At 45.6% G+C, this 26,985-nt stretch overlaps 1 long non-coding RNA gene across 1 annotated transcript in view; it reads right to left on the minus strand.

Annotated features, from left to right (window-relative positions):
• Window positions 1-8,475: 8,475 nt before the first annotated feature.
• Window positions 8,476-26,985, minus strand: part of LOC142803270 (uncharacterized) — a 181,646-nt gene continuing 163,136 nt past the window's right edge. The window contains exon 5 of the long non-coding RNA XR_012894036.1: window positions 8,476-8,573. This is a non-coding gene — a long non-coding RNA (uncharacterized LOC142803270). The remainder of the gene's footprint in view (window positions 8,574-26,985) is intronic.

Below are 26,985 nucleotides of genomic sequence, written 5' to 3' on the forward strand. Positions count from 1 at the left end.
TAAGGAACTGTTCGATCAGTCGACCTCGCGCGTCATACCGAGAGTCACCCATTAGCCTGCTATGCGCATTAAAGTCTGCAAGGAGAACATAAATAAGGCTCCGGAAGTTCTTCAATTAGAGAGTGTAAATCGCGTTTTTGCAGCTGATAGCTAGAAAGAATGTAAATAGTGCAGATTGTGATCAGTTTATCAAAAAGAACCGCTCGAACAGCCACTGCCTCAAGGGGTGTTTGGAGTTGTAAGTGTGTGCATGCTATTCCTTGATTCACTATGATGGCAACACCTCCGGATGATGTCATAGCATCAACACGGTCTTTTCGGAAAATAACGTATTTACGAAGAAAATTTGTGTGTTTTAAATTAAGGTGTGTTTCTTGTACACACAGCACCTTTGGCGAGTGTTCATGTAAGAGTTCTTGGATGTCGTCAAGGTTTTTGAGAAGGCCCCTGACGTTCCATTGCATAATTTGAGTGTTCATGGTGAATGTGAAATAATGCTGTGTGTACGAAAAGCGAGTGGCTGTTTAGACGGGGAGTTTGAGTTCACTTGACAGGGCCATCACCAGGCCCTGTTATTTGCTTTTTTGTTTTCTTGGCGCGCTCCAAGGAGCCACGCCGCTCTTTGGGCACCTAGGGTGCCGACGTATCCATTGCCTCCTCGGAGGCACTGGATGCCCGCACATGCGGGCTGTTAGTTCAGATTTCGGGCCTCGCCTGGTGAGGGGAGGCCTTGAGACCCGAAGACTCTGGAGTCTCCGGTCTCTGTTTGGGAGTAGGTGGTGTAGCCTGGGCTACAGCCGCCTTGGGGGCAGGTGCCACAACCGCCGGCTCGGTATGCGCGGGCCGGAGGGGTGGCGAGGGCTGGTGCGGCGGTGCCCCCTGACGCTCTGCATCAGCGTATGTAGGTCCATAGAATGGAGCGACTCTTCGCCGTGCTTCCTTAAATGTAATGTTCTCCTTCACCTTCAACGTAATTATTTCTTTTTCTTTTTTCCAGTATGTGCAGGAGCGTGAATATGCGGCATGGTTTCCTTCGCAGTTTACACAGTGTGGCGGTTGTTTGCAGTTCTCAGACACGTGGCCTAAGACTCCACATTGTGCACAAGTCTGGCGACCACGACAGGTTTTAGAGCCATGGCCATACCTCTGGCATTGGAAGCAACGACGAGGGTTTGGTATGTACGGCCTGATAGATGTCTTTGTGTACCCTGTTTGAATTGATTCCGGTAGTTTACTGGATGCAAATGTAAGTATAAATGTTTTGTCGGTGTTGCCTTATTATCTCTTCTGATGATGATTCTCTGTACATTAGTGACATTTTGGCTCTTCCACCCCTCCAAAAGTTCAGTCTCAGTCAAGTCAAGTAAGTCCATGTCAGATATCACTCCGCGAGTTGTGTTCATTGATCTATGTGGTGTTACGGTTATTGGTATGCCACCGAAATCTGAGAGACGGTCTATCTTTTTAAATTGTTCTTTGTCACGGATTTCGAGGAGAAGGTCTCCACTAGCCATTTTGGTTACCTTGTATCCTGTGCCAAGTTTTTCGGTAAGACATCTAGAAACTAGGAAAGGATAGACGGTCCTGGCTTGCTTTTCAGTTTTTTCACAGTGAATGACGTGGAAATGGAGAAAAGTTTCTGTTGGCTGGTTGAAAAGATTTATGTCGTCGGTGCGTACCCGCTTTAGGCTGGTACGATCAGATAGTAGAGGGAATGCGCCATGCATGCCGGTCTTATTTTTGTTCAGCAGCGTTGGCAGCCACCCATCACGGAGCCCAACAAGGGGACGCTGCAAGTTTGCAGGTGCTGAAAGCTTGCAGACGTCAGCCGTACAACACTGCCATAACCCAATGCGCCTAGACCAAGGTAGGCTATTTGCACAGGGTTAACCCTTGCCGCCAGGAAAATTGGAAGTAAACAGAAGAGAGTAGAAGACAGGACAGATAGATAGTGAGAGATAAAGACGAAGATGTAGGCAGAGAGAGATAGGAAAAGGCGACTGCCGATTTCCCCTGGGTGGGTCAGCCCAGGGGTGCCGTCTACGTGAAGCCGGGGCCAAAGGGGTGTGTTGCCTCTGCCAGGGGGCCTTAAAGGTCCAATCACCCAGCGTCGGCTCAACCCCCAGGATCCCCTTTTCTCCGGACATGGCAAAGCCACGCACGGCTAGGAGTGGGAGGGAGTAGAAACTCCCCCGTTAGCTCGGGTCCGTGGTGTCGCTACACACCAAACGCCTACTTGCGCAGGCGCCCCTGCGGGGATTATAGAGAATCAAGGGACTCCATGCACACACTTTCAACTCCAATCATCTCTTGAGGCAGTGGGTGTTGAAGCTGTGCTTTTCAACAAATTGGTTACAATTCGCACTGTTTACATTCCTCCTAACTAGCAGCTGCAAAAACGTGATTTACGCTTTTTAATAGATGAACTTCCAGAGCCTTATGCCCTCATTGGAGACTCTAATGCACATAGCAGGCTATGAGGTGACTCTCGTTGCGATGCGAGAGGTCGACTGATTGAACAGTTCTTTTTCTCGTCGAGGGCTTGTCTACTGAATTGATTGATTGATTTGTGGGGTTTAACGTCTCAAAACCACCCTATGATTATGAGAGACGCCGTAGTGGAGGGCTCCGGAAATTTCGACCACCTGGGGTTCTTTAACGTGCACCCAAATCTGAGCACACGGGCCTACAACATTTCCGCCTCCATCAGAAATGCAGCCGCTGCAGCTCTTCTGAATCGGAAAGAACCAACGTATTATGATCTCGCTAATATTACCTACTCCTCCATAAACGTAAGCATAGTATCTCGGTCCCTTGTGCCTCTACTCCAGCGGAAAGTCATCAATAATTCCTACGGAAGTGACCACTTTCCCGTAGTTTGAGCGCAATTATATAGTAACTGATTGTTCACCACGGGTTCCCAAATGGCTCATAAACAGACCTGACTGGGAACAGTTTTATACCATCGCTTGTTTAGGTTGCAATGATATATGTACTTTGAACATTGATGTTGCTGTCAACTACTTCACAGCGTTCTTGATTGATGCTGCAACAAAATGCATCCCACAAACGAATGGACACCCTGAAAAATGACGTGCGCCGTGGTTGGACTCTGAAGGCCGAAACGCGTGAAAACAGCAAAGCCAAGCACGGTGGTTGCTTCAGAACTCACCGAGAGCCGAAAATCTTGACAGTTTTAGGAAATTGAAGTCTCAAGGCAGGAGAATGCGTCGGCAGCCCAGAAGAGAAAGCTGGCAGTTTTTATCAGGAATCAACTAATATACACAGCAGGCTAAAGTCTGGAACATAGTTGGTAGGGCAGCAGAAAGACAAGTATACTCACTCACACTCGTAAACACACAGGGTGACACCTTGGAAGATAAGGCGGACTTCTTCGGTCCACACTTCAAATGGTTGTTCAGCTCGTCGCCCTATACTGATTCTTTCCAAAAATAGCGAAAAAGAATAGAAAAGCAGAAACTCGAACACAAATGTACTAAATACGAGGCCTATAACCAAGCTTCCAGCGTAGCTGAGCCCCAAACATTATTAAACTCCCGCAGTAATTCCGCGCCAGGTTCTGACCGAATGGTGTATGAAATATTAAAAAACCTACCAATTAAAGCACGAAAAACTTGAATTTGCTTTCACAATGCTATCTGGTTCTCTGGCGCTATTTATACTTGCTGGAAAGAGGCAATTATTATTCCTATTTTGAAACACAGCAAGGACCCTTTTTCAGATACGAGTTACAGGCCTATTGCACTTACAAGCTGCCTGTGTAAACGTTTTGAAAAAATGATAAGCGGCCGACTTGTACGTTTCCTTGAAACAAACAATTTGCTCGACCAATTCAAGTACGGGTTTCGAGAAGGTAGATGCACCACCGACCACCTTGTTCGTGTCGAGGCACATATCAGAGACGCTTTCGTTCACAAGCAGTACTTCCTTTCTGTGTTCCTCGAGATCGAAAATGCATATAATACAACATGGCGCTTTAGAACATTGAGAGACCTGTCCCACCTTGGCGTGTGTGGCAGAATGTTTACCCTAATGGAAAGTTACTTGTCAAATTGGACGAGTGGGCAGCGTTGTTTCACAAAAATTCGTTCAAGACACAGGTGTTCCACCAGGTGGTGTACTTACCTGCGCACTTTTTATTATCAAAATGAAATATTGCGCTTGTCTATTCCTCGCAATAGTTTTTACTGTACATATGTCGACGACGCCCAGCTTGGTTTAGGTCTTGCAATCTGGGCATATGTGGGCGGCAGGTTGAGTTTGGTTTGAACAAAGTCCCCGATTGGGCAGAAGAAAATGGTTTACGGCCGAATGCACAGAAAAGCACGTGTGTCTTGTTCTTCAGGAAGAGAGGCATTCATTCCAAACCTAATGTTCAACCGCATGGGCAACGTCTTTTTGTTAATACCGAACACAAATTCTTAGGCCTAATCTTGGACACCCAGCTAACCTTCATACCACACATTAGGTATTAAAAAAACAAGTGCATAAAAGCCATGAGCGTTCTAAAAGTGTTGTCATGCACTACGTGGGAAAGTGACAAGAAGTGTTTAATGAATTTGTATAAAAGCCTCATACCTACTCGCCTACACTATGAGGCAATAGCATATCAGTCTGCCAAACCTACTGCACTTAAAATGCTTGGCCCTGTTTATTATCTAGGCATCCGCCTCTCTACGGGTGCTTTTCACACTAGCCCCGTGGAAAGCCTGCACGTGGAATCGAACGAATGGTCGCTCCACCTACAGAGATGTTACATGTTTTTTAAATATGATCTTAAATTGAACGCATACAAGGAACATCCTTCACATTCCACAAATAATGACATATGACGCTTGTTCTGTTCGAGAATGGGCCTTCTATGAGACAGCCCTACTCACTTCGTGTGAGGGGCCTACCGAAGGAAACCGGTGTGCCGCTTGAACCCCGTTTGTTGGCTCCCGCAGTATCCCTGCCACCGTGGCAGTGGCAGGCGATAGATTGCGACGTGTCTTTGTTGGAGGTTACGAAGCACGCACAAATTGCACATGTTCAGACATACTTCCTAGAACTACAACAAAAATACCATTCTCCTGAGTTCTTTACGTAAGCTTCAAGGTCCAACACTTCTGTCTCGTACGCAGCCGTCGGTCCATCCTTTTCGGAAGCCGGCGTTCTGCACTGTGATACAAGCATTTTACCGGCGAAGCTTATGCGATACTTGCGACCGTTAAACATAATAAACAAATAAAACTACAGAACGCAATAATATATGCAGATTTCCTAAGCAAGTAAAAGCTCTGGAAACTCTTAAAAAGCACAAAACCCCTGTCCTTGTCTTGCTTTATCCACTTTTATGCACAGTCTACTCATCCAAACAGCATGTTGTAGTCTAGTGGGTGCCAGGACACCGCGAAATACAAGGCAACGTTCTGGTGAACCAGCCAGCTGGATCCATCAACAAAACCGCTACCAATACATACAAACCGCTACCGAAACCGCTACCAATACCGATTCCTGCACTCGACTTGATACCTTTTCTGAAACGAAAGCTCAGGAATTATTGGCAGAGCGCATGAGACACACACACAGATGATATATTGCACGTCATCAAGCCACACCTTGGTCATTGGCCACAAGTATAAAAATCACGCCACACAGAAGTAATATTAACGAGAATAAAAACAGGACATACATACACTACGCATACATTTCTTTTGTCTGGTGGTGATCCACCGTTGTGTGATGGATATGGAGAAGCACTCACCGTACTTCGCATTTTAATCCAGTGTAAACAATTAAACACGCTAAGAAGACAACATTTTCCATTACCCTACCGTCAACAGATTCTACTTCATCCTGCAATGTTCCTCGGTAAGGAATCACTTTGCACACATAAATCATTGTTGGGTTTTCTGAGAAAATTCCGTTCGTTTCGTGAGATATACATGGGCGTTCCGTAGGACGATCTCTCAAGAGAGGTCTCCGCTGTGGTCGCTACACTGAAGAAAGCACTTGTCTCGCGACCTTTGGACTCAAGGGTGTGAACGATCGAGGTACTTGTGCTAATGCGATCCATGTCCACCATGGTTTTTATTATCACAAACTGTTGTCATCCATTAACACCACACACGTTTCACGAAGTGGTGATAATTTTATTATTTATATGTTTCTAGCCACCCTAGCGCGAGCAATTTTAAGGCCCTTATATAGCCGCTAATTATAATCATCGCCCACATCTCTAGTCCCATGAATTGGCACACTTTAGCCAACAAATAGCTCTTGTGCCACAAAGCACCAAACATCATCATCACCATCCTTACGAAAAATGGGTTTTACCTTCTTGTCACCCACGAGTCACCTATAAGTCACCCTAGTCACATTCCTGTAGACTCGACCTTTTTGTGGACCTGGTCTGCAGCGAAGGCTTATCATGCATGCAGGTCGCATTAACAGGCTATCGCAACCGCGACAAAACATTGCAGATATTCTACAGAAATACGGGAGAATTTCTGTTGACTTTTTGCAGATGTTCCACACATATTATGCAGACGCGCTGCGTCCTGCGCGGCTACAAACGCTCTGCAGATTTTCTGCAGAACGGGTGTACCAACTTCCTACTCGGAGGTGACAGAGGGTGACAGAAAGTTTGTCACTTGGCTTCATATATTCTCTATTACGGGTGGCTAATGGTCTGTAGACTTTCTGCAGATAAGATGCAAGTGTTTTAAGGGCATGACTGACACGACAGAAGTAACACCCGAACGTTGGCAGTTTGTGAGGAGACATGTAATGGATGTCACTTTGCTACACCCGCGTATAGCCGAAATTTAAAACACCGTTGATGTTGACCCAACAAGAAGTCGCAGTCAAGAAAAAAAAAGAAGAAAACAAGACAGAAAGCAGGGAGTTTCACTCAGAGTCGTACGAACAGTATTTCAATTGTCGGTGAATTGTTTCTGGAGGTCAACAAGAGCTGCGATGCCCCAACACGTTAATACTGGATGGAGCACTCTTCGCACCCAGTGGAGACGTAGTTCTAGCATGAAACACCTTCCAGCATGCAATACCTTCGATGAGACATTTTTTCATGCTGAAAGCTAGGTTGCACGTGAGTGCTTGACAGCCGGCATGAACAGCAGCATGAATTTCGTTACTCCCTTGCTAGAAGTTTTCCGCTATGTTGTGAATTCACGGCACTAGGCAGAAAAGGGCCAACAGCGTAATTTTGAGGTTAATTGTATAAGTTTATGTAGCGCAGCTATGACAGCACTGTGGCTAGCATCAAAGTGACTGACACCCAAATGGTAACAAATTACAGGAAATAAATGTTAACCAACATTTACAAAGTGGGAGTTCCAGAAATATTTCGCTGATTGAGGCGAAACGGTGGTATGAGAGAAAAAAAGTGAACTACTGTTTAAAGTTTACTGGAAATTCCAAAAAGGTTAGTAAGTGGCACGCCAGATTTGTGAAGATTATAAGTTAGCCGAGGAACACTACACTGAAAGCTTATGAGCGCCACCTGGCATTGACGTGAAAGGCGTTTTGTTGTGTTGTCTACGTATCTCTGTTGCTTGCTTGACCTTTAACATGTAGCTCATACCCACTGCGGCGGATTGGCCATTTAAACAGGCGGTTAATATAAGGCAACAAATTGAGTTTAGTTGATGAAAAATGGAAACAATTGGCTGTCTAAGAATTATACGAGTATAAAATTTTAATATGCAATACTATCTGCTTAGTAAAAAGAAATGTAAAAATTATTTTTCTTAGGAATATTATAACAAGTATTGCATTTCCAAGTAATTTGCTGATGGAAATGCAGACGTTCTTATTACTGTAGCCTGGGAAAAAAGTCGCAAGGAAAAGAATATTTTCAGAATTAAGAGTAATGCTTTACACTCATCGTAAAATTTTGTAAGGCTTTTTCTGGCACTAGTGAGACCACTGCCAGGAAGTGAAAATTGATCAATCTTTCAAGGCCTTAAATGTAAAGGCATAAAAGGAGGCAGCACTTCCGTCAGCGCGCGTCTTGATCTTTAGCACTTTATATTTTTTGTTCGAATGCGCACCTGACTTTCTGTGTGATTGCGAGTGCACATGTGCCCACAAGCATACCGTGGCGGCCGCATTTACTACGCAGCAAACCATTCTCAAATAAATCAATGGCCGTGGACTTTGAATTTATAGCGCCATTTCCTGAGAGAGTAGTTAGCCGTTCTTTGTTGTCTTGAAGAATGAAAAGCCCAGGCCATGCTGCCCTATATTGTATCAATCACAAGTTCGCAGAAACTTCCACTGCCACTTGGCAGCTTTTACTGACCACACTCTCAAGTTGTCGCAGCGTCCCTTTAAGCCTAGTCAGAATCTGGGCAGTAATGCAACGAAACCTGAAAATTTTATTACACGTCCAAAATATACAAACCGATTATTTATTCATCTGTGAAACACATTTTATTCATAACTCAAATGGTCTCGCAATCTTGCAGTTTGATTTTAATACAATGCCCTTTTCTGCATTCGCCAACCATGCAATTCTTTTTCCCCAGGGTTTTTGAGAATCGCCTATCCTGAGAAAATAAAGATACATATAAAAAGGTGTTTGATGCAGTCTCATGTTTTCACAAATGGAGTTGAATTAGTATTCAGAGAAGAATAACAACTCAAGGTGAAAGAAAGTGCATGCAGTCTTGTCAAGGGGAAGGCAGGGTTGATGAGTGACAAGAAGTGGTGTGAAAAAATGGCTGATTTCCTCTGGTACGTTGAATTCGCGCTTTGTGTTGTATGTGTTGCTACCGTTATTAAAAAGCCCCAGCAAACCTAGCTTTTGTAATAAGACAAAAAAATTGGCCGATCCCACGTTCAGTTGGAATAGATGATATGCGAAGCACGAATCAGAGATGTTCATATGTCACTTTAATGTCAGCACAACGTTACGAGGTGGAGGTAAATGATAACGCCCATGACTTCCGTGTCATGATTATCATGTTTGGATGTGTTGTTTACCTTAGTCCTCTATTTACGTCACTTGATACCAAATTTAGTATATGTGGAGCTAGCGAAACGGCCGCGAGCACGTTATAAGCGTGGTATGTGCTCATATTTTTACATAACATGCGTATCACGATTATCATATTTGCACCAGTCATATACTTCGTCATCCATTGACGTCACGTAACACCAAATTTGGTATATGGGGAGCTAGCAAAATGGCTGCGAGCGGATCATTTAGGACCCAGTATACTTCGATGTAGCGTCGATGCGTGCGCACGCTGGGTACAGCAACGCTATGTCAGCAAAACGCTAGCACTCTACACTGTAAGCAAAAACTATCCGAGTTGGGGGTTTTTGTGGCTCATGACTTCTGAGAACTCTCTCGCGTTTAAAATTACTGCCTCGTGTTTGAATAAAAGATAGTACATGACATAGTTTTACCACCACCTCTGAGGCACGTAGATAAAGGATGTCAAAATCTAGTTTTACCGCGTAAAGAGTTTTCTATTACGTGATTTTTAACCTGCGTTTCAGAGTTTATTACCACGTGAATGCAAGGTGCTGCTGCTTTGGCGGATTTTGCCCCATAGCCCCGGTGACGCTCTCAATGAATCCTGAAGGTACGCGAGGACCACCGATGTTTTTTTTTTTTGCATCGTTGTGCCTCATGACTGACCTCGAGTTTACGCACTTTCACTGGAACGGGGGGCAGCATAAGCACAACGAGCGGGGACAGCATTCTGTGAACGAAAAAAAGGGGGGGGGGGGCGTTAAAAAAAGAAAACCTGCTGCGGAAAGCTGTCCTGCATATTTTCGCAAACTGTTGGCTTTTTGCTCTGTGGTGGCCTTGGAGACGGACGGTGCAAGAAGCTCGAGATCTGTGTGTCGGGTTAAGCTGATGGATCTCACGTGTTTTCTACATCATCGAGTGACCGTGCGCTTCTGAGAGCCTCCGAACCTGCACGTCGCGGATACCTCGCTTCCGCGCGGAATCGCGAAGATCTGCCAGTGGTAACAAAATCAATCTGGTGTCATCGTCCGTGGTTGCTTCCTGGAGAAGCGATAAGCAAGACGCTTCCCTGTGTTGTCAGCACCGAGCTGCGGCCGCCATGACCAGTGGGAGTGCGTCGCCGGGGCAGGTGAAAGAAGCATCGCATATATTTTGTTCTAAGGAAGACGATGTCTGCTGGAGTAAAGTGGTGCTCGAATCGCCCGCCTCATGCACCAACTGTTGTCAAACATGTAGCGCGAAGCCGATACGAGGCAGACAAAACCAACGAGCGGATGCCGGTGAGCATAAACAAAACCCAGACGGTGGTCCGTCTCTTTCGTTGGAAGTATACATACATCCCTCCGTCTATGTAAGACAGCGGACACATGTTCATTTGGGTCTGAAATGACGACGAAATTCGGATAAGATATGTCTTCTGTGATGGCCAGCTGTGTTTCATCGGATAGCCGTGCGCCTCAAAAAGGCCCAGTACGCCATCGGTAAGAAGCTTGTATGCAGGCGTGCACCGCTCTTCTACGCCTGCTGTCATGAATACGTGCTGCTACTGTGTTTGTGCACCGTCTCTGAATGAAAATCATTGAGCTGCCATAGTTTGTGCGTACTTAGGTATATTTTATGGACTTCTTCATCAGCAGTGCTAACACGTGCGGGGCCAAAAGCCTGGTGTGCCAAGTAATTATTGGATAATCAAAAAGGTGAGACCAGGTAGATTTCTGGTAAAAAAGGTCGGTGTGACATTTAGTGGTCTGCAGCTCACCTCAAGTTTACGCTTGCACCTTCAACCGTTGTTGATAATCGATGCAAAAAAGGAGCTCCCCTACCGGTACTACACGGCCGGTCAAAAAGTCGTGCCTATATATAGCGGATTGTCAAAGTACAATCAGTAACGCGTGCAGTCTGTTCGAGTGGGGTTTTATTCTGCATTTATTGTGTGTGCGTGTTTGTCTGCTTGTGAATCTATGTGTCTTCAATTCTGCCGTAATATGACATTTATTAAATTCGTCAACACCAGGCGAATTCACCCATCAATTTTCACTTTTTTACCGCCACAAATACTTAAACTCCCAGAAATCACCTAAAAAACTTGTGAAGGCAGTAAAAACTTGCTCTTTCTATACTCGCTCGAAACCTAACTTGGGTAAATAATTGCTACCCTTCCTACATTCAAAAACTCAGTTAGCACGAGAGTAAACTTTTTCTTCGATAGTAGGTAGTAAAAAAAAAACCAGCAAAGGTAGTGCGCTAGAGGACGTGGGAGAGCGCCGCGGGAGAGCAGTGATCCTCACTTTGGGCCGCCGGTATCATCAGAATTAGCGCTGGCCACAGGATCTGCAACGAACGGCCACGCCTGCTGCGTACTTTGCAGCCACCATGAACACAAAAGGACTGTCATATTATCATGACAGCCGACAAAATTCTATGTAGCTAATCGAGAAGAACTGCCGCTTCAAGTGTGCCAGAAAGGGACACGTCGCACGACAGTGCCGCAACGCAGTGTGGCTTATGTGGAAGCACTACGTGAAGCATCATCTCGCCATTCTTTTTAAGATATGGAAACCGGTAAACCGCATGAATGCTGACAGCAGCGACAAAACGAAATTAGATGGCATCACAGTGATCACCAATGTGCTCGCAAGCAGTTCTGCGCCGCCATCGCCAGCGGTTCTCATGCAAATGGCTACAGTATGGGTTTTGGGAAGACACTATTATTTACTGCTTGACACTGGCAGCCACATGATATTTTTACGGCATGACTTCTTCACGAGACATGGTCTACTTCCGTTGGCACAGAATATCTGTCTCTGCTAGCGTTTGGTAATGCCAAACCTTCCCGCACCTACCGATACCAAACCTGGCAACTCAAGCTGCAGAGTCGTTTCGATGCAAGCAAAATGATCGATTGATTGATATGTGGGGTTTAACGTCCCAAAACTACTATATGATTATGAGAGACGCCGTAGTGGAGGGCTCCGGAAATTTAGACCACCTGGGGTTCTTTAACGTGCACCCAAATCTGAGCACACGGGCCTACAACATTTCCGCCTCCATCGGAAATGCAGCCGCCGCAGCCGGGATTCGAACCCGCGCCCTGCGAGTCAGCAGCCGAGTACCTTAGCCACTAGACAACCGTGGCGGGGCGATGCAAGCAAAATCACGTTGGTTGCTCTGGAAGTGCCAAAAAGCTGCAACGGGAATACGCCAACTCTCGGGCAAGGTCTGCTGATGCAATTGCATGACCACAAGATGCTTGTAGCCGATGAACAGTGGCCAGGAGATCAACCAACCCAAACTATCGCTGTCATCATTGGATTTGACAACTATTGGCGTATAGAGACGGGGTAAATCGAACACCCAGGGAAATCGAACACCAATGCGCCGTTGAGACGACCTTTGGTTGACTGGTGCAAGGCATCTGCCAAAAATACGCCGCCAACAATATGCTTCACACAAAATTACCCAGCATCGGCTCTATTCTTGTCGTGTGAGTACCATAGCCATCAATGAGTCTATTCAGACAGTACGTGAACAAGGATGCTAGTCGGTATGTGGTTAGACTTGTGATAAAGTACCAGAGAACATTGGCTAGCAAAAACCAAAGTGTCGTGAAAAACTGACTCGAGCGCCAACTTCAGCGCTTCGAGGGACAGTCAAAGTTGTTGGAAGAGTACGACCGCCCCATCTGTGAATAGTTTACCGAAAGTCACGCCGAACGTGTCGACACTTCTGCAGAGCCAGGAGCAACCGTTTCTGCGCACGAACGCATCTTCGCACGAACGTTTAGAGTCATCCCTCAGCGATTTGTTAGACAAGGAGGTCATAATTGGTGCGGAGCTCTTACAACTCGTGGTACAGTTCATAATAAACCAAAGTACACAGCCAGAAGGTTTTTATACAAATTGCCACACGAGAAAAAGACCACAAAGCCCTCTAATTTTCATGAGTCAACCGAATCAATGACGAACAGGGGACACCTTATTGCATCGTCGAATGACGCATGACTCGCTGGGTCTTGGGAGCGTCCTCAAGCCCTTTTTTCCTGGCTGCTAATTGGCAGCATCTCATCGAAGACTGCAAGAAGATGGAGCTACGCGTCTACGGAATACATTCTATGTCGACGACCTCGTCTTGGGAGCTTCCACTGACCAAGAGGCTTTCGAAATCTACCATGCTGCACTGACTACTTTAGCAGATGCAGTATGGAGCTGAGAAGGTAGTGCTCCATCTCAAGCCTTTTTAGTGGCGAAGCTTCTTTTACCGGCACCCATTCATCCCTCGTAGCCGTTGTAGTGTGTAACAAGTATAACATTTCGACCTCTAATGTGGTGCCCGTGAGAAATTTATTCTGTGCGTTGTTGAACCATAAAAGATAGTGCTCAATGTACATGCCAATGGCTGCTAAGAGAGAATGAGAGACAGGAGCATTCGGCTTTGAGTTAACGCGCACGCTGCGATCCCCATTAGCAGCCGTTGGCATGTACATTGAGCACTATCTGACAAGAAAGGGTTGCTACGTTATACACGGTAGGTGTAACCTCCTTAGCTTTAGAAAGGTTTAGCGAGCGTTGAGCCGCAGTGCCATGAATACAATGAACTAGTAAAAAGCATGAACTCGAGGTGGTTAAAGGTGAGAAGAAGATACGAAGCATAAGCTGTAAGAAAGTGTGCGTGTGTCACCTCTCGTTAAGTCCTTGGAATGTCCGCTCGATGGCGGTGCTTCTATATGGGGAATATATGATGAAAAGATGCGAGATGGTGTTACTTGGAGCGTTGAATAGAGGGACGAATGGACACACAGATAGATGCATGGATGGACGCATTAACGGACGCAGGGGCGGATGCATGGATAAACGCAGGGACGGATGCACGAACAGACGCACGCACAGACGGGCGGATGGAACATGAACGGTCACACAGACAGACGCATGGACGGATGGAAGCAAGAATGAATAGACAGACGAATGCTTCGCCCCACTCTCCATCATTCACTCCTTGAATATGTTGCGAATTTGTTTGTCAACAATTCCTCGAAGACAACAACTCCATAGACAACACTGGGGAAGCCAAAAAGAGCAAAGTTGCTCGGTTTAGTTTAGAAGCGCAATGATGACACCATCGTGGTAAGCCCCAGAGCCGTTTCCGCACATTCAACCACGAAAAGCACCAATCTACAGCCATTCGCTGGACTTTACGATCTGTTACAACTCATTGCTACGTTCGTCACTCTAGCGACTATTGTTCCAACAACTGTGGTCACTGAACTCGCCATGGGACAATTCATTAGTGATAGACAATTAGAGGCAGTGGCGAAGTATAACTTCCGAATTACCGACGCTCTCCTCACTAAACATCCCACGCTGCGCTGTTTGTTCAACTTCCCGTAAGGTTACGCCTTTTGAACTGCACTTGCTCAGCGATGCAAGCCCACTGGCATACCGTATTTGTGTCTACACGCGTAACGAGGTTGAAGGGGAAACGTTCAAGCTTAAGCTTCTATTGAGCAAGAGCAGGGTCGCACCACTCAAGGCAACTACGCTGCCACGTCTAGACTTGCATGCGTGTCGCCTGCCAGGCTTTGGAACTACTTACGAGGAATAGCAGAAACAGCTAACTGCTGCGTTTTTTCTCAAGTGATTCGTCGATAGTCAATTAGTGGATCACGGCTCATGCTAAACGATGGGAAAATTTCGTGAGGAACCATGTTTTCGAAATACAATGACTTACTTCTGGGTGTTTTTGGAGTCACTGTGCAGGCAACGAATATCCAGTGCATTTTCTCACGCGTGGAGTCGCAGCCGAGGTATTGACGCGCAAGCCGCTGTGGTGGACCAGTACTTCGGGGTTGTCGCAGCATCATTCTTAATGTCCTTCGAAGATTTCGTTCTCTACCTCAACAGATACTACTCCTAGCAAGACCATTCAAGTGGCATCAGCATATCCGACCGCCGTGGTGATGCCCTCTACGCGCACGTGTGAGCATATCATGCTTAATGTGTCGAGGTATGAACGTCTTTCACTATTACTCCAGATTACTGCTTGAATCGAAAGATTCCGCCGCAACGCCCCTTCGATCGAAGCATCTCTAACAGAACCACTGATGGCTTCAGAGTTGAACAAGGAAGAAATATAATGATTAAAGTTAATCCAATAAACCGTATTTGCAAACGAATTTGTGGTCTTGCAAAAAGGATTGCAAGTCCCAAATTCATCCAGTGTCCACACTTCATATAACCATTTTTCAACCAGCTCCGGCTACTTTGTGCAGGAGGCAGGCGTCAGCAGTTGGACGGCACAGAGCATCTGAAGTGTACGATCTTGCTTCCTGCTGACCAACAATTCACCTATCTCCTGGCTGATGCAGCTCGCAGTCGTTCACGAAGCGCACAGACGACTGCTGCACGGTGGAATTCAAACCACCCTAGAACTTCGAGCGTGCTTTTGGGTAATAAAAGGGTGCCGTACATTGAAGAGCGTTCTAAAAGTGTGCTTACCCAGGCGGCGACGCTGCTTACTTCGAGAATATGCTCGTGTACCAGCCCTGCCAAAGGAAATAATAAGTGAAGCAACACCATTTGAAGTAGTGGGAATTGATTTCCGTGAGCCATTGTATTGCCGTGATAAATTACTCTCGTTAGAAAGGTGTACATTGTTGCCTTCTCTTGCGCGGTGACCAGGGCAGTACAGCTGAAAATGATAACCGAGTTGACCGTGCAAGCATTTATATTCGCTGCCAAGTGCTTCGCAACATGACGCGGAATACCTGCGATCGTGTACTCGGACAATGCGAAAGCCTTCCATTGCAGTGTCAAGCATCTATGCTCACTCTTCGAAGACGACGTTCAAGACTGTGCCAGTGCTCACAGTATTCAGTGGCGCTTCATAGTCGAATGTGCGCCGTGGTGGGGTGGCTTTTGGGTACGCGTCATTCGCACTATCAGGGAAGCATTCAAGCGTTGCCTCGGACACAGCAACTTGCGTAACAAGCTGCTCACCGTGCTAACGGAAGTTGAAGCGCCAGTAACTGCCATCCATCCAAGTACTTAGAGGATGACGCCACACCAACAAAAGCTTTGACACGATCCCACTTATTAGTCGGAAAGCGTCTCGTCACCCTGCCTACAGAACGAACATTCTTGGCCTCAATGGAACCACGCCTGACCTGCGACGATGAGCGCAGTACTAAAAACAGCTACTTCGTAACCTGTGGAAGCGGTAGAAAAAAAAGATATCCTGTGGCTGTGCACTGCTCAACACAGCAGGCCGACGTCGTCATCTAAAGTAAAACCCGATGATCTCGTCTTGCTATAAAATTTAAATATTTATCCTCTAACATAAAAAAATCTGGTCGTGTCGGTGAGACATTCCCAGGTAAAGAGGTACACTGCGTGTTCCCTCTTGATACGACTGATGAACGGTCAGCAAGTGCGACGGCCTGGGCAGTGACTTTATCTCCTGCAGGCGCAATCATGTAACATGGCCGCGGGATTGTGATAAAAACTGAATAGGACGATGCGGCGCAGTGCGGGTGCGATGCGTGCTTAGGGCAGAGCCGCTAGAAGGGAAGAAAGAAGCCGTTGCGTTCGAGCAATAAACCGTTACCGTGCGCACGTCACTCTCTTTCCTCTACAGGGGCAAGGAAGGAAACGTCACAATAATTATGAATAAGATAGTTGAGGTGGCGAAGTAGTTATACAGAGGCCTGTGCAGAAGCCAGAACAATCAGTATGATTGCGTAAGAATCAATATTACCCCAGAAGAATTTGACATCCTACCACTCATGACAGGGTTTGTAAGTAAAGCCCTAGAAGGAATCCAAAGAGGCAAAGCCACTAGGAAAGATAAAGTAACAATGGGCCTGTTGAAAAATGGCGGATAAACTGAGTTGTAAAAACTGTCCACCTTATATACAAAGTGTCTTTTGTCGGGAAGAGTACTAGAATCTTTGAAGGACACGAACATCGTATATTTCATAAGAAAAAAGACTTCAAGGACTTGAAAATTAACAGGACACTCAGTTTACGGTCCGTTCTCTCAAAACTATTTAGAAAAATAATAGCTAATAAAATAAAGGTGACATTTGATTTCATTCGGCCGAAAGCCCAAGCAGAATTTCGCACAATGTACCAAATTCATACTATCAATTTGGTAAAAAATTTCGTGAAATACAACCAACCTTTATACATATCTGTCATCAATTACGAGAAGGCGTTTTGTTCAGTCGAGACATCAGCAGGAATGCAGGTACTATAAAATCAGGGCATCGATGAACCTTACCTAATTATATTGAAAGAAATCTACAGTGGCTCCACAGCCGGCACAGTTCTCCATGGGGATAGTGACAGAATCTCAAAAAAGAACGGTGCAAAGCAGGCAGGCACAATCTTTTCAGTGCTATTCAACGCTTGTTTACAGGAGCTTTTCAGAGCCCTAGATTGACAAGAGTTAAAAATAAGAGTTAACGGAGAATATCTCAGTAACCTGTCATTCGCTGATGAGGTAGCCTAGATGAGTTAATCAGGGGAAAAATTATAGCTCCCAATTACTGAACTGGATATGGAAAACAGGAGAGTAGGTCTGGTAGTAATATGCACAATGTTGTGCCATAGTCTTCACAAAAAAAACTGCTCTTAGTGATAGGCGGAGCGACGCTGGAAAATGTTCAGAAATATGCCTATTTAGGACAGGTAGTAACCGCTGAGTAGAACCATGAGAGTGAAATAACTAGAAAAATAAGAATGGGGAGATCACATTCGGCAAGCATTCTCAAATAATGAATGATAATCTGCCACTCACCCTCCACTAGAAGGTATATAACAGCTGCATCTTGCCGGTAATTATCTACGAAGCAGAAATATGAAGGCTGACAATGAGGGTTTAGTCTAAACGAGGGCTGACGTAGCAAGCGATAAAACAGAAAATGATAAATGGAACTGTAAGAGCCATTAAAGCAGCGTAGGTTAGGCAACAATCCAGAGATAAAAATATAACAGTTTAAATTAAAAAGAAGAAATGAACATTGGCTGGGCACGTAGCACATAAGCAGGATAGCTGCTGATCATTAAGGCTAACTGACTGGATTGTCAAAGAATGCAAATGCACGAAGAAAAGACAGAAAATAAGGCGGCAGACGTGGCAGCAGAAAGCACAGGACTGAATTTATTGGCTGATCATGGCCGAGGTTCTTGTCCCTCAGAGGGCGTAGGCAGGCTGCTGATGATGATAACCCTGCCTTTGGCACACACACACACACACACACACACACACACACACACACACACACACACACACACACACACACACACACACACACACACACACACACACACACACACACACACACACACACACACACACACACACACACACACACACACACACACACACATATATATATATATATAAATATATATATATATATATATATATATATATATATACAGAAGAATAACTTCGGTTGCCGCAAGGTTATAAATATGAAAGTAGATGCGCTTTCACATAACAACTGTTTATTGTGCCGACGTTTCGACAGGAACCCTGTCTTTTTCAAGGCATAATACTATTTACACATGTTCCGTGCCTTTTTATATCCTGTCGAGACAGGAGGGGAGGGGTCAAATGAGAAAGAGAGAGAGAAAAAAAAGAAGGAAGAAACAGCGAAACGGGAGGACAAACAATAAATAAAATATAGAAAATCTAGGAGAAGAAGCAAGACCGACATGGCGTAATTAGAAAGGGGCGGCATTTCAACAGAGTAGGGCAGAGGTAGATGAGGAGTGTCATCATTGTCAACAATACCTTTCTCGCACCCACACTTCCCCAAGTGGGCAGGGAGCCGCCGTTTTTGTATTTCACCTTTCCGTGTAGTCCGCTGGCGGCTCGTTCCTCTTTGAAGTGTATGACAAGTTAATGGGGAGGGCTTAAGCGCTTTAAGTGCATGCTGGTGGCATCGGGAGTAGCGAAAAAGCCGGTGAATGAGGCACTGCCATCGATATTCGTTATATGCATTGGTTCCTTGTCAGTGAAGGAACAGAATGTGCGTAAAAGGATTAACGAAGGAAAAAAAAAAGAAGAAGAACAGGGGGGGGGCAGAGACTGTACCACTCCGGGACAGTCACCACACAGTTAAGGCGCACTAGGAAGATATGCGCGCATGTAGGAAAAAGTTAACGAAACCACCTAGCTGTCAGCTTCTTGTCAGTGAAGGCAAAGAATGTGCGTTGAAGCTTGACGAAAAAAAAAAAAAAAGGGAGGGGGGGGGGAGGACCGTACGACCTCCGGAACCACTTATCTGTGCGTTCCGGCTGTGCTTGATGAGGCAAATCGTTTCTTTGTTGTCAGATGCATAGGCCAAAAGCTTCGTTAGCGGGTAATATTATTGTCGTAATGAAACCGGACTGATTAGAGAGAAGCGTTTGCGTCTTTTAGTTGTCGTAACGCAGACAGAGTGCCTGGGTGTTCATTTATTCCGTATTTTATCGTGTTAAATTTGTAGATAAAATAAGATTCCCGTTGTTCCCGTTCTCTGATTGTTCGAAATTTGTTTTCTAGTAGTGTAACCCTGATGTCATCAAAGCTGTGGTCTTTTAATGTGCAGTGTTTTGAAAGTGGAAGGCCTGGCAGAGATCGTACATGTGCCCGATGGTTGTTGAATCTAATTCTAAACGGAGTGTCTGTCTGGCCCACGTATTGCTTGTTACATACCCCACATTCCAGGAGGTATATGACGTTGTCGGAGTCACAGTCTAGTGCACCTCTTATCATGTGCTTAAAATCCGAGTGGGTGCTTTTCGCCACTGTCGTTGTCTGCATGTGTTTGCATACCCTGCATCTGCTTTTTCCGCAAGGTTGACACCCAATTTGAGATTTCACACCTATCTTTGAATTTATTAAATGATCCTTTATATTTTTCGGCCTTCTGTATACAACACAAGGAGGAGAAGTGAAAATTTTGGATAGTCGCACGCTCTGTTCCAATATGTTGAAGTGCTTTCTTAGGACCTTGTTTATGTTCGGTGGGTTGCTCGTGAAAGTTAATAGCAAGTTTTTGTTGCGGTGTTGGTCGGCGTTTCTCTGGTGGTTGAGAAGAATCTGGCGGTCCAGATTTTCAGCTTTTTTGATGGCGTCATCGATGATAGCTGGCGGGTATTCTTGATTAAGGAGTACTTCGCGCATATGTGTGCTGTTTTTGTGGAAGTCCTCGGTGCGGGAGCAAATTCGTCGAAATCTGTGTGCTTGGGAATAGGGAATGCTGGTCTTGCAATGTCGCGGGTGGCAGCTTTTGAAGTGCAGGTATTGTTGCCTGTCTGTAGGTTTTCTGTATACGTTAGTTACCAACGCACCATCGTCAACTCGAATGAGTACATCAAGAAAGTTTATTTCAGTGTTAGAGTAGGTGTGTGTAAAATAAATGCTGGGGTGTACCTGGTTGAAAGCCTGTATGAATTTGAGGAGCTCGTTTTCCGAATGTGTCCAAATTATGAATATATCATCTAGGTACCGTTTATAGAGTAATGGTTTGATATTACAAGATGAAAGAAAATTGGACTCTATGTGGTGCATGAATATGTTAGCGTAGTTTGGGGCCATTCTTGTACCCATTGCCGTACCGCTGATTTGAAGATAGTACTGGTTGTTAAATTCAAAGCTGTTCAAATCGAGTACAAGTCTTGTGAAGATTTCAATTACTTTTTTGCTTGGATAAGCGACAGGGTTGTGTGTGCCATACAATTCAACAAGTGCCCTTACACCATCGTCATGTGGGATATTTGTGTAGAGTGAGCTAACATCCAATGTTACGAGAAATGCACCGTCTGGAATTTTCACGTCTGCTATTTCCCGAAGAAAGTGGTTTGTGTCACGCAAGAAGGACTCATGTGTGGGTGGTATGTCTTTGATTAAAGAATCAATATAACTGGAAATGGGTTCCGTTAACGTTCCCGTGCCTGATATAATGGGTCTGCCAGGGTTATTTTCTTTATGAATCTTCGGCAGCATGTAAAAACGACCAGGCGCCGAATGTACCGTGATAAGTGCCTTTTTAAGCTTTGAATTAATGGCGCCTTCACGTGTGAGATTCTCTAGGGTTGTTACAATGATTTTTTTGTGTTCCGTGGTAGGGTCAAAGTCGAGGTGTTTGTAGAATTGTTTGTTATTTAGTTGTCGCTTGCCTTCCTCAATGTAGTCCGATCTATTCAGAACAACAATCGCGCCTCCTTTGTCTGCTGGTTTGATGACGAGATCTTCGCAGTTGCTCAACGTGAGTAGTGCCTCTTTTTCTCTTTTTGATATGTTATTCATGCTTGGTTTGTGCACTTTGTACGCATGTATAACATCTTTTTGGACCGCGTCTATATAGAGATCCAGATGTCGATCTCTGTTGGCGTCTGGGGTCCATTGCCGTCCGATTACCCCACGAAAAAGTGTGTTATCTTTTTCGGGTTTATCAAAGAAATATTCCTCCAATCGTAAATTTCGTGCGAAGTTGTCTAGGTCTTTTAGGAGCGTGTATTCATCATACCTTCCGTTGCCAGGGCAGAATGTAAGTCCGCGTGATAGTATACTCAATTCTTCTTTGCTGAGTTCTTTGTCGGAAAGGTTAATAACGTTTGGCTCTTTGGGGTGTGGTGGCAAATTTTTTTCAACGTGAGATGATTTGGTATTTTTTCTGTAAGCAGCAGTGGGTATAGCTTGTGACACATTGTCCCGCGCAAATTTCTTCCTCCTAAGTTTTTCAATTTCCTCCGTTTTTTTGTGCTCAAATACGTCTAGTTCTTTAGTTTCCCACTCCGAAAGAGAAAAGTTATTTCTTAAATACCGCTCCTCGTCTGTCAGTGCGTTTAGAGTCTTTCTACAGTGTTCGATGGTGACCTTCATTAGCTTCTGTGTGGCGTGATCGAGAATTTCGTTCCACCGTTTCATTTCCCCTTCGGCAAAGTTATGCATCGATGGTGTTAGCGACAAGCGCAGCCCCTTGGGAGCCGTACCCGCCAGTACATATTGCTCGAGGCTTTGCACGTGAAGTTCTTGCCGTATTCTTTTGTCAACCACTTTTCTAAGTTTAAGAAAATTTGGACCCGTTCTATGGCCTAGTTCATCTGAAACGGACGGAGTTTGCCCACTCGCACAGCCAGTATGTCACTTTGCACAGACGCGGCGAATAGGGCCGCAAGGTGCCCGGAGGTCGTACCTGGTTTGGGTTGGAGCTGGTTTGGGTTGGAGCAGCCCCAGAAACAGTTGCTGCCCGTTCTCCAGGCCAGCATACCCCGTCGAGACCCCCCTCACCGAGTGCACAACTGCCGTCACGCTTGCCACGGCGTCACGCTTGCCACTGTCGTCACGCTTGCCACCGAGTGCACAACTGCCGTCACGCTTGCCACGGCGGTCGTCGACGCCTACAACACACACCCCGGAAACGGTGACGAAGGGTAATCCGGGCCAACAACAACGGCCAGCTGTACCAAAATCAACAGCAACGAGCGGCCAGAGTAAACCACCCGCAAGGAAAAATCAGCAGCCAACATTATCAACGAACAAGCAGCAACCACCAGCAGCCAACAGCAGGCGTCTACAGGCCAGCTCGTCACGGGAGGCACAACGGGATGGAGCTCCAACCCAAACCAGGTACGACCTCCGGGCACCTTGCGGCCCTATTCGCCGCGTCTGTGCAAAGTGACATACTGGCTGTGCGAGTGGGCAAACTCCGTCCGTTTCAGATGAACTAGGCCATAGAACGGGTCCAAATTTTCTTAAACTTAGAAAAGTGGTTGACAAAAGAATACGGCACGAACTTCACGTGCAAAGCCTCGAGCAATATGTACTGGCGGGTACGGCTCCCAAGGGGCTGCGCTTGTCGCTAACACCATCGATGCATAACTTTGCCGAAGGGGAAATGAAACGGTGGAACGAAATTCTCGATCACGCCACACAGAAGCTAATGAAGGTCACCATCGAACACTGTAGAAAGACTCTAAACGCACTGACAGACGAGGAGCGGTATTTAAGAAATAACTTTTCTCTTTCGGAGTGGGAAACTAAAGAACTAGACGTATTTGAGCACAAAAAAACGGAGGAAATTGAAAAACTTAAGAGGAAGAAATTTGCGCGGGACAATGTGTCACAAGCTATACCCACTGCTGCTTACAGAAAAAATACCAAATCATCTCACGTTCAAAAAAATTTGCCACCACACCCCAAAGAGCCAAACGTTATTAACCTTTCCGACAAAGAACTCAGCAAAGAAGAATTGAGTATACTATCACGCGGACTTACATTCTGCCCTGGCAACGGAAGGTATGATGAATTCACGCTCCTAAAAGACCTAGACAACTTCGCACGAAATTTACGATTGGAGGAATATTTCTTTGATAAACCCGAAAAAGATAACACACTTTTTCGTGGGGTAATCGGACGGCAATGGACCCCAGACGCCAACAGAGATCGACATCTGGATCTCTATATAGACGCGGTCCAAAAAGATGTTATACATGCGTACAAAGTGCACAAACCAAGCATGAATAACATATCAAAAAGAGAAAAAGAGGCACTACTCACGTTGAGCAACTGCGAAGATCTCGTCATCAAACCAGCAGACAAAGGAGGCGCGATTGTTGTTCTGAATAGATCGGACTACATTGAGGAAGGCAAGCGACAACTAAATAACAAACAATTCTACAAACACCTCGACTTTGACCCTACCACGGAACACAAAAAAATCATTGTAACAACCCTAGAGAATCTCACACGTGAAGGCGCCATTAATTCAAAGCTTAAAAAGGCACTTATCACGGTACATTCGGCGCCTGGTCGTTTTTACATGCTGCCGAAGATTCATAAAGAAAATAACCCTGGCAGACCCATTATATCAGGCACGGGAACGTTAACGGAACCCATTTCCAGTTATATTGATTCTTTAATCAAAGACATACCACCCACACATGAGTCCTTCTTGCGTGACACAAACCACTTTCTTCGGGAAATAGCAGACGTGAAAATTCCAGACGGTGCATTTCTCGTAACATTGGATGTTAGCTCACTCTACACAAATATCCCACATGACGATGGTGTAAGGGCACTTGTTGAATCGTATGGCACACACAACCCTGTCGCTTATCCAAGCAAAAAAGTAATTGAAATCTTCACAAGACTTGTACTCGATTTGAACAGCTTTGAATTTAACAACCAGTACTATCTTCAAATCAGCGGTACGGCAATGGGTACAAGAATGGCCCCAAACTACGCTAACATATTCATGCACCACATAGAGTCCAATTTTCTTTCATCTTGTAATATCAAACCATTACTCTATAAACGGTACCTAGATGATATATTCATAATTTGGACACATTCGGAAAACGAGCTCCTCAAATTCATACAGGCTTTCAACCAGGTACACCCCAGCATTTATTTTACACACACCTACTCTAACACTGAAATAAACTTTCTTGATGTACTCATTCGAGTTGACGATGGTGCGTTGGTAACTAACGTATACAGAAAACCTACAGACAGGCAACAATACCTGCACTTCAAAAGCTGCCACCCGCGACATTGCAAGACCAGCATTCCCTATTCCCAAGCACACAGATTTCGACGAATTTGCTCCCGCACCGAGGACTTCCACAAAAACAGCACACATATGCGCGAAGTACTCCTTAATCAAGAATACCCGCCAGCTATCATCGATGACGCCATCAAAAAAGCTGAAAATCTGGACCGCCAGATTCTTCTCAACCACCAGAGAAACGCCGACCAACACCGCAACAAAAACTTGCTATTAACTTTCACGAGCAACCCACCGAACATAAACAAGGTCCTAAGAAAACACTTCAACATATTGGAATAGAGCGTGCGACTATCCAAAATTTTCACTTCTCCTCCTTGTGTTGTATACAGAAGGCCGAAAAATATAAAGGATCATTTAATAAATTCAAAGATAGGTGTGAAATCTCAAATTGGGTGTCAACCTTGCGGAAAAAGCAGATGCAGGGTATGCAAACACATGCAGACAACGACAGTGGCGAAAAGCACCCACTCGGATTTTAAGCACATGATAAGAGGTGCACTAGACTGTGACTCCGACAACGTCATATACCTCCTGGAATGTGGGGTATGTAACAAGCAATACGTGGGCCAGACAGACACTCCGTTTAGAATTAGATTCAACAACCATCGGGCACATGTACGATCTCTGCCAGGCCTTCCACTTTCAAAACACTGCACATTAAAAGACCACAGCTTTGATGACATCAGGGTTACACTACTAGAAAACAAATTTCGAACAATCAGAGAACGGGAACAACGGGAATCTTATTTTATCTACAAATTTAACACGATAAAATACGGAATAAATGAACACCCAGGCACTCTGTCTGCGTTACGACAACTAAAAGACGCAAACGCTTCTCTCTAATCAGTCCGGTTTCATTACGACAATAATATTACCCGCTAACGAAGCTTTTGGCCTATGCATCTGACAACAAAGAAACGATTTGCCTCATCAAGCACAGCCCGAACGCACAGATAAGTGGTTCCAGAGGTCGTACGGTCCCCCCCCCCTCCCTTTTTTTTTTTTCGTCAAGCTTCAACGCACATTCTTTGCCTTCACTGACAAGAAGCTGACAGCTAGGTGGTTTCGTTAACTTTTTCCTACATGCGCGCATATCTTCCTAGTGCGCCTTAACTGTGTGGTGACTGTCCCGGAGTGGTACAGTCTCTCCCCCCCCCCCTGTTCTTCTTCTTTTTTTTTCCTTCGTTAATCCTTTTACGCACATTCTGTTCCTTCACTGACAAGGAACCAATGCATATAACGAATATCGATGGCAGTGCCTCATTCACCGGCTTTTTCGCTACTCCCGATGCCACCAGCATGCACTTAAAGCGCTTAAGCCCTCCCCATTAACTTGTCATACACTTCAAAGAGGAACGAGACGCCAGCGGACTACACGGAAAGGTGAAATACAAAAACGGCGGCTCCCTGCCCACTTGGGGAAGTGTGGGTGCGGGAAAGGTATTGTTGACAATGATGACACTCCTCATCTACCTCTGCCCTACTCTGTTGAAATGCCGCCCCTTTCTAATTACGCCATGTCGGTCTTGCTTCTTCTCCTAGATTTTCTATATTTTATTTATTGTTTGTCCTCCCGTTTCGCTGTTTCTTCCTTCTTTTTTTTTCTCTCTCTCTTTCTCATTTGACCCCTCCCCTCCTGTCTCGACAGGATATAAAAAGGCACGGAACATGTGTAAATAGTATTATGCCTTGAAAAAGACAGGGTTCCTGTCGAAACGTCGGCACAATAAACAGTTGTTATGTGAAAGCGCATCTACTTTCATATTTATAACCTTGCGGCAACCGAAGTTATTCTTCTGCATATAAGCCTTACCACAAATGGCTGCTGCCCGCGCCTTTCGCAAGCAACTTACATGGAGGTTTCCGATCCACGGAGCCTCGACGGCAATAGTCGGTGACTCACAACTAAAGTACCTGCATCAACACTTCGATCCGGCCAGCCCCCATTCACCTGCCTTCATCTGCCAGCCTGGCGCATGCATTGGCGACATCGGAGAGCTATTGGACTTCGTCCCTAAAGGTACCTCGAACCTTATTCTGCATATTGGAACTAACGACCTGGCCAATACGGATGCCCCTACAGCATTCAACCGTTACGTCGCCCTCCTTGACCGCATCCGGCATGAGAGACCAGATATTCCTATGGTGTTTGCCACACTAGTGCTCCCACGAGCCCCCAACCAACGACTCCGCCGACACAACTGGCGTGCGGTGAGGCGGTTCAACTTCGAGGCTCGGGAGTTTAACTTGCGACTGCTGAGTTTGTGCCATGAGAGAGAGGGCGTCTTCTATGTGAACCATCGCATCGACGCGCTCCCGCCGTGGACCGTACTCGCGGCCGATGGTCTGCACCCGAGCTTCGCTGGAGTGTCTCTCCTGGCCTGGAACATCTACAACCTGCTCCTCGACCTAC

Source organism: Rhipicephalus microplus, chromosome 3 (assembly GCF_043290135.1).
Source record: "Rhipicephalus microplus isolate Deutch F79 chromosome 3, USDA_Rmic, whole genome shotgun sequence".
Taxonomy (NCBI): domain Eukaryota; kingdom Metazoa; phylum Arthropoda; class Arachnida; order Ixodida; family Ixodidae; genus Rhipicephalus; species Rhipicephalus microplus.